General features: G+C 41.5%; 1 protein-coding gene across 24 annotated transcripts in view; it reads left to right on the top strand.

Moving 5' to 3' along the window:
- The window catches only part of Dlg2 (discs large MAGUK scaffold protein 2), a 1,883,913-nt gene that overhangs the window by 1,812,793 nt on the left and 61,846 nt on the right, over positions 1-9,274 (top strand). The window lies entirely within an intron of this gene.

Consider the following 9,274-nt stretch of genomic DNA (forward strand, 5'->3'; position numbering starts at 1 on the left):
TGTGTGTGTGTGTGTGTGTGTGTGTGTGTGTGTGTGTGTGTGTGTGTGTTAGCTAGCTAGGGAGTAGAAATGCAGGGAGGAAAGGCTGGGAAGACTACACACAGAATGACTATTTAAGTGCAATAGGTATTCTACAGGAAAATTGTCAGTGGTGACAGGTGACAAGAATACAAAAATTGTCATTCTCTACATTTTAGGATTTTACCAAAATTGGCGTAGGGGGAAATGAGGCATAGAGGGGAAAAAGGAAGGGCTGCTTAGATGGTGCTCCTGGCAGCTATATGCAAAAGGCTGTGCTTATGCGCTCTCACGCCCTTTTACAACCAGACTGATACCCTTGGTTCATCATTTACCCATAAACTTACAGAAGGCCGAATGTAGAAAGCAACTTACCAAGCAGATGCTTGGAATCCGAGCTGTTCTAGAGCCGGGTGCTCAGGCATCTTTTACTGTTAGTTCCCTTTAGTTCTTCAGATTTTCCATCTATGTATTTCTTAAGCATATCAAGCCCTTCTCCTCGAAATGCTTCCTCAAAGCCAAGTCCTCCATATCTCCTAGCAGCCTCTACTCACTACTACCAGGAACGTCCCTTCTCATGAGTGTCTGTCTGGCACAAGGCATGATCTAAGAAACGAAACTGACTGTAGCAAATCAAAAGTTGGTCAGCATCGGTGAGGAAAGGACCCATGAGTTCCCACCTCTATCTGAAGAGGTTTTGAAAGGTGGTGGCTGCTAGGGGAGGGAGAGTTAGCTTTCATCAAGGCCATCATCCCCTGCAGGTTGGCCACACACCAATGGATGGCCCCATACCCACGCATATATTCATTGTACTAAGTGGACATTGTGGGTGAGATGGGGAAGGAGAGAATGAACAGATGTGATATTGGAAGAGGAAAGAGAAAAGAGGAACCAGGTGGAAGGTGAAGGGAAGGTCCGCTCCTCATCCTCTTGCTTCCAACTCTTCATATATCCACCATTCCTCCCTCCCAGTTGTGTGTATGCTCCTTTTTAATCAATTGAGTTCATGTAGTACCAAAACAGTGATTCTTAACACTACTTTGTTTACATGTTTGTGCATTTTCATGTCAAGGCAGCATGCGGCCGGGGTTGCTCGAATGCAGTTAACCAAAACCGTTCTTGGGAAGAGCCATCACGTTCAGTTGGCCCCAAGGACAGAAGCAGAGTGGAGGGACGAAATCTGTGTCAGAAGTAGATTTCAGTTCCCTTTAGAGAAATGCTTCTTCTCATCGAAATTGCTCTAGACTACCCAGGAAGACACTCACATTTTAGATAGGAGGGTTGATGCTAGCACTAGTCTGTTGCTTCCCAACCCCAGCTTCTGCAATTGTCACCATCATGTCAATAGTCATTCATTCATTCAAGCACTCATCATTTGCCTCAAAGCACAGCCCTCTCTGAAATGATTTTCCACTCGCAGTGATATCCTTGAATTGGCCTTTTCACGTTTTGAAAAAAGTCATCTTCTTAACAGTCAGACCACAGCTGGTCTGAAAAAGTTTGCTCAGCTTCTCTTGAGTTTATATTTATTTGCAGTCTTTTGCATAATAAATACAGATATCCTCCCTTTCAGATATATATGTATACAAAGTAAAACTATGTGTATTTATTTTATTATAAAATTTATGAATATTTTCTTAGGATTTTCATTTTGTCAAAATGTTTTATTTTATGTATTATTAAACTAGTGTTTTCTCACTGTATAAAAAAAACTTTAGAAAAGTATAAGAAGAAAAGTAAAAACCACAGATACTCCTACCTCTTAAAGAGCCCTCATGTGTTAATTCTCATGCCATTAAAAAATCACTAAGAGATGACTCAGCAGTTGAGGGCATGCACTGCTCTTGCAGAGGGTCCACGTTTGATATTTCTGTCCCCAGCAGCCACAATCAGTGGCTCACAATCAACCTCGCATTTACTCCACTTCCAGGAGAATCTGATGTCTCTGTTCTCCCCAGGCACCTGCACTCATGTGGATATATCTCCAACACACATACATTATTAGAAATAAAATAAAAAGGTTTTCAAAAATCTAAATAATCTTATTCAACTGGCAGATGTTTCAAATCATTAGCTCTTTTCTCACCTGCTTCCAGAGATCATGTGGGAGTGTGGACATGGTTGCTATGGATAGCAACGGTGCACAACTTTACCCTTTACAAGGATGTCTCTACTTTGATGGTTCTGCTTAATCATTCGATGCAACTGTAAGGCAAATGATATGAATGCTGTCAGTCTTCCTTTAGATAAGGAATAAATGTATGCATAAAATATGCATATGGCATGTCAGACCCGGTGTGGTTTTTAATTTGTTCAAGTCTCATTAAACTCTATGGATAAGTTACTGCTATTTTGCCCTTTGTAAGTGAGAGCTGCAACGCAAAGAAGTTATTAGTTTGCCTAAGATGATCCATCTAATAAGTGGCAGAGCTGAGATTTGAATTCAGCCCATAGCATCTTAACTCATGTGCCCTTGCCTCAGAAAGGTACGGTGATAAAGAGTCGATACAACTCAATTCAGTTAGCATTCTTTAGGGTATATCTATGTGCCAGGTATACTATGAGTACTGTACAAATACTGCCTCGATCTCATTCATCATTCACAAGAGCGGCATGTAACACTTCCAGCTACTCCCTGACTAAAGCAATGAGGACTCCGTTGTAAAGATACCAAGAGAAGAGAAAAGACTGGAGGATGAATCTTTTCTCATTATAGCTATGACCATATGTTATAACCTTTGTTGTTGATATAACTCAGTACAGCTGACGATCTTTTTTATGAAGTATGCAGGCTTATTTGGCTCATGTTTCTGGAAGTCTGACAGCACAGGGTCGAGTGGCCACATCTGTTAAAGGTTTTACTTATGAGGCCTCTAAAAAAAAAAAAAAAAAAAAATCCTAAGACATTATAGGGCATTCTATGATAGGGAAATCACACAAACTTCCACCCATATTGTATCCTAAAACAAGCCCACACTTTCAGTAACCTATTAGTCCATTAGTGTTTTAGTTCATAAGTGGATTAATACATTCGTGAGAGCAGAATACTCATAACACAGTCACTTCTTGAATGCTCCACCTGCTCTATTTATTAAGCCCACACAATGTTGATTAAATTTCAATATAAGCTTTGGTGGGAACATTAGCTAATAGCACTCTGTATCATGCCAGATGCTTTCAAATATATGATTTCAATTTAACCTTCACAAAAGCCTCAAAGAGAAACTGGAGGTCCAAGGAGTAAAGTAATTTACCAGCTAATGAGTCCAGGTCTCTCTGGTAGCAAGGTTGAATAGCTTCCCATTCCACTAAGAGTACTGCTCTAAGGCACTTTCAAGTTATAGAAATGAAACGCAGATAGCCCAAGCATCCTGGCAGAATCTCACTGACAACAAGGGACTAAGCCAAGATTTGAACACGCATCCTTCATATACCTGTGAGCAGTTGTTGGCTCTCCTCAACCCTACAGAGCGTCAGGCTTAGGCCACTTTTTTTTTTCCTCATCCCTGTATCAGAATAGCCAACACACACAGCTTACAGGCAAGAGGTTAACCCTGGCTCACAGTTTAAGGGGGTTTAGTTCAGGACAGCTGTAATAACATGACAGTGGGATTCTGTGTCTATGGAAACATGAAGCAACTGCCTGTCATATCTGGGTAAAATGAGAAAGCAGAGACCAGACTCTGGCTAGGACCAGACCTACACTATAAGCCCTTAGCTCTGCCCATGCAGCCCTTCTTTTTTTTTTTTAATTATTTTATTAGATATTTTCTTCATTTACATTTCAAATGCTATCCCTAATGTCCCCTATATCCTCTCCCTGCCCTGCTCCCCTACCCTCTTGCTCCCACTTCTTGGCCCTGGCGTTCCCCTGTATGGACCATATACAGTTTGCAAGACCAAGGGGCCTCTCTTCCCATTGATGGCTGACTAGGCCATCTTCTGCTATACATGCCGTTAGAGACATGAGCTCAGGGGGTGCTGGTTAGTTCATATTGTTGTTCCACCTATAGGGTTCCATGCAGCCCTTCATCTGGAGCAAGGTCCATATTCAAAAGATTCCACAGCCTTCCAGTAAGTGCTCCAACACATAAGCCTATGTGAGGAGGTTTCCATTCAAATCATTAGAGGCCCACATTGGGGAATGCCCTCAGAAAGAAGCCCGTGTGTACAGCTCACCTGGTAGGGTCCCCAGTGGTAGTCAGCACATAAAGCATGTGTTGCCTTCCTTTTACAAGGTGAGGAGGAAACAGAATGGTGGTCCAAGCAGCTTTAGTGACATTTATCATAGCATCTGAATAGCCTTACATCCTGAGCTCTAATTCAACCATCTACAACTCCATGCTAAACACTCATCTTACATGATCTCAATCAGCATCTGCTGTAACTCTTTGCAGTTTCTTTACTATTCTCCATTGGTCAACATGAAAAGCCACCCTAAAAGGCTGAATGTCTGTTTTAAGTCAAAGATTTAGCAAGTAGCGGCAACAGGAGACCTCAAGCCAAGGTGTGCACAACTTCACAGTATGGGCTGTTGGCATAGAGTCTCTGGTTGCTGACATTGCATGGTTATAAGTGGCCAAAACAGGAGCTGGCCCACACTCTGTGAATCCAAATGCCCATTCATTAATTATTGACTACAACCCATATCTAACATTTATTAGGAAGTTTTCTCACCTGTACTGCATAGCACCCACTCATGTGGATAGTATCTCAATTTCCCCTTGATTAGGGCCTAAGGAACACAGGCATAGGAACCCCCAGGAACAGATAATGTTCCCCCTGTCCAGTGCTCCAATCAGTTATGTTTGGCCAGAACCTGAAAATACCAGATGGGTGTTGGCAAAGGGCAAAAGACTTGTTACAACATAGACATTTGGTGCTATGCAGAGATGCTAGGAATCAGAATGGATATGCTCAAGATTTGCCATCCAGTTCATGTTTCTAGTACTTTGACAGCAACAAGAGTAGGCGGGGAGGAGTGTGTCTGCTTAAACAGTCTCATCAACTGGTTGAGTCGAAGTGTGAGAGGGAATATACAGTAGCGGTTTTGCTGCTATTGGGTCTATACAGACAGGTCCACCAGTTCCTTCAACAAAGATCTTTGAGCCTTAATATACTCCTCTTTTCAAAGGAGTAAAACTGGAAAAGGTAATGTTATTCTTTCATCTAGACTCTTTTTAAAACTTTGTGGTTTGTATGTGTGTGTGTGTGTGTGTCTTGCCTTCATGTGTATCTGTGTGTGCCTGTTGCCCATGGAGGCCCCTAGGACTGAAGTTACAGACATTTGTGAGTTGCCATGTGCCGGGGTCTCCTCTAGGAGAGGCAGCCGGTGCTCTTAACCGCTGAGCCATCCCTCCTGCTCCAACCTAGACTCTTGCTGATAGACGAGGTGGTGAAATGATGAGCTTTTAATAGGAAACATGGCTTGCTTGACAAGACACTTCAAGTTGTTCAGCCTGAGTTCTCACAAACAGGTCCAGAATTAATAACCTCCTGGAGAATTCATTCATTCAGTCAGTCAGTCACTCAACAAAGATTTGTATCATTCTTGATTTACATGTACTATGTGCCCAACTCCATGTTAAGTCATGAAGCATCATCAGTATAAATTATAGATAAAACAGACAAAGTGCCAAGCACAACTTTCAATACTTGGTGCACACTCAAATGAGGACTACTTTCCAGTTGTCAGATCTTGAGCGTTTAGTGCCAAAGGGGAAAAAAAAATGCTATACTGTTTAAAGCCCATGTCTCAGCCTTAGCTTTTGTTTGAGGAGTAAATGAGTCACTGTGTCCCAGGAAGAACTTGCAGAATACAGAAAGGCTAAGGCAAGGAAGAAAAAGCAACCGGCAGCCATTTCCACTGTGGAGAGAGGATTGCAGAGAACTGATGGGGCCAATTTTTTGTGATGGACAGCTGCTGTGGTTTCTGGTATACTGAAAAAAGAGCAGTTTTATGTGTGGTAGTGCTAGTGTTATGCTCTGCTATGTATGCTATGCTATGTAATACTAGCAAAAGAGCATTTAATTAAACTGTTTTCAGTATCTAAAGCCAATTTATTCTGAATATGAAGCCAGCCTGTCATGGTATGTTACTTCCTTACTGGTTATATGCTTAGATCTGGTTGTGTGTAATTCATATAATTCAAAATATTTTGACAATGGATATGGGAGGAGTGGGACATAGCGTTTGTGGAAAAATTCAGTCTAGGCCTCTAGTGTCTACATATAGGCTTTTCAACTCTTATCACTCATCCAACCCTCACATTTGTTGATAATTTCCAATGAGTGAAGTAGGCAAGACAAGTCTTTGAGTTCTGAGTCCCCAAAAGCATGAATATGGACAGACAGCAGTATCAGCTGTTAGAGGGAGCAAGAGAAAACTGGTTCCATCACCTTCTAGTCTGCTGTGCATCAAACCTCAGCTTTGACAACTACAAAATGGGGTTGACAGGACTTATGTTGCTGGGTTATCAAAGGACCAAGCAAGATGATATAAATAAGAATGAAAACCATTAGTAGTTACATATTAAAACTTTAGCCATCATTTATATTTCCATCACTCACAATACTTCCCACCCAAGTAAGAAGGAATATGTTCCAATCTCCTTCACAAGAGAACCCAAGCAATGACTTCTTAATAAGCTGTCATTATCTTTTTTCTTCTACCGGTGTTAAGGGTTTCTGTTTGTTGGTGTGGTCCTATTCTGGTTTGTTTTTACTTATTTTCTAATAAGAGAAAAGTGTGGGTTCTGGTGAGTGGGGAAGTGGGGAGGAACTGTGAATACTAAGGAGAGGGAAACCATAGTCGGAATCTATTATGTGAAAAATCTATTTTCAATGTTAAAAAGATTAACCAACCATGGTAATTGTTAAATAAATGCATGTACATGTATATGTGTCTCACAATATTCTTTATAAACCTTTAAAAAGTTCAATGATAACCCCACTAGAACTAGACAAATAAGGTCACTCAATCAGAAGAGTAAAAAGGATAGCCTCAAAGGCCTGTGAGGAAATGTAACTGTTCTGCCCAGATAATTCTCAGTCAGAAGACTGCCCAGAGCCTTGTATACTATGGGCTTATAGGTTCTGTGAGTTTATGCAGAATTTATTTACATGCTCTAGTCAAATAACTATGTATTCTCTACATACTGCAATCATTTTGACAGAGTGAGATGAGTCAGTGGTTTCCATAATTATCAGAATTAATGCAAAGAAGCCAGAATAAAGCTAAAGGCTCTAACAACTGTTTTTTTTTTCTTTATTTACATTTCAAATGCTATCCCGAAAGTTTCCCATACCCCTCCCCCTACCTCTGTTCCCCTACCCACCCACTCCCACTACTTGGCCCAGGCCTTGCCTTGTGCTAGGTCATATAGAGTTTGGAAGACCAAGGAGCCTCTATTCCCACTGATGGCCGATTAGGTCATCTTCTGCTACANATGCAGCNAGAAACACAAACCCNGGGGGTACTNGTTAGTTCCTGTTGTTGTTCCACCTACAGGGTTGCAGTCTAACAACTGTTTTATGAAAATCTAAAGAGGTTAATAAGAATGACCTCACCTCTAGGGAGAAAGAAACTAGCTAAGGGACTCAGAGCCAGGCCTCTTCTCGTGGAGCTTCTTCCCATTGGCAGTTTGTCTTACACCTTTCTCCCAGCTCTGAGGTATTGGGTGAATGCTGGAAGATGCTCACAGTACCAGCTTCTCGACATGGGGTATATTGAGTTAATAAATGATGTTAGATGTGAACATTTTTGTTCAGTTCTTTTCACCCAAATATTCTATGCTGCCACTGAAATAAATGTATTCTGAAACTTTATTCTGTAACTATAGAAACCCAGCTATTCAGTGTTGCAGTTGGAAACACAAAAGAGCTCTTGGTTAGGAAGTACTCTGCTGTTAATTACAGAGCTAAGAATAGCTGCGACTTCATAAACCATTAAGTTTCTATAGATTCAGGATTATTTTTCTCTCACTTGCTCTTTTCTTTCCCAGGGGGAAAAAGGGGGGGGGATTAAAGCTAGCCAAATTTAAACAAATTCATGTTACAGCAGCCTACCAAATAGTATTTTTGTTCTCTGATCCTCCACTGAGGACCTGGGACAATATTCTATGGTTACATGCGCCTTGCATATTAAGTATAAAATGTTTGAAAGAAGGAAATCAAGATGTAGCTTACATAGAGATAAAATTCAGTGCGGTGCATAGCAGGAAATAAAAACAATGATTTCCTGTACAGACTTGGAAAAGTCAAGGAAATATTTAGATTCCTCTTTCTTAACTCTACCTTCAAATGGAAACAGGTCAAACTTTGCTTTCTGGTGCTCCTTAAGCCCCTTCTTTTCTTCTCCCAATCATCCTTTCCTATTCTTTATTGGTATTTTCTAGTTTATGGAAACAGCATCTCAGCAGACCTCGGGCTCCTCTTTTTCCTTCCCTTCCAGAATTGTTCTCCACAGCACCAGGATCATTTTCTTAAGTTACTCATTTGAAGGGCTAGAGAGGTAACCCAACGGGTAAGAGAGCACAGGGTCCCCAATGAAGGAGCTGAGAAAGAACCCAAGGAGCCAAAGGGGTTTGCAGCCCCATAGGGGGAACAACAATATGAACTAACCAGTACCTCCAGAGCTCCCTAGGCCTAAACCACCAACCAAAGAAAGCACATGGTGAGACTCATGGCTCTAGCTACATATGTAGCAGAAGATGGCCTAGTCGGTCACCAATGCGAGGAGAGGCCCTTGGTCCTGTGAAGGTTCTATGCTCCAGTATAGAGGAATGCCTGGGCCAGGAATCAGGAGTTGGTGGGTTGGGGAGCAGGGGAAATGTGAAGGATAGAGGATTTTGGAGGTGAAACTAGGAAAGGGGATAATATTTGAAATTTAAGTAAAGAAAATATCTAGTGAGAGAGAGAGATTGCTGTCTTGCAGGGGATCAGGGATCAGGTCCCAGTACCCATATCTTGCAAGCAGCTCACATGTGCCTGTACCTCCAACTCTGGGGAACCCAATATCCTCTTCCAGATTCTACAAGCCCCCACATACACAGGAGCATATAAGTCCATGCACACACATACAAAGTTAGTTATACCACCTTCCTTATTTATTCTTTGTTTACCCATGTCCTTGAGAAGCTCAATGGGAGGAAAAGAGGAGTTTGTGTTTATGTGGATGTACATATGTGTATGGCTTTATGTGTCCATAAAGGCATGGGTGTCATTTCTTATGTATGCCCCCTTTTTTTTTTTTTTT

This window comes from Mus pahari, chromosome 1 (assembly GCF_900095145.1).
Source record: "Mus pahari chromosome 1, PAHARI_EIJ_v1.1, whole genome shotgun sequence".
In the NCBI taxonomy this organism is placed as follows: Eukaryota; Metazoa; Chordata; class Mammalia; order Rodentia; family Muridae; genus Mus; species Mus pahari.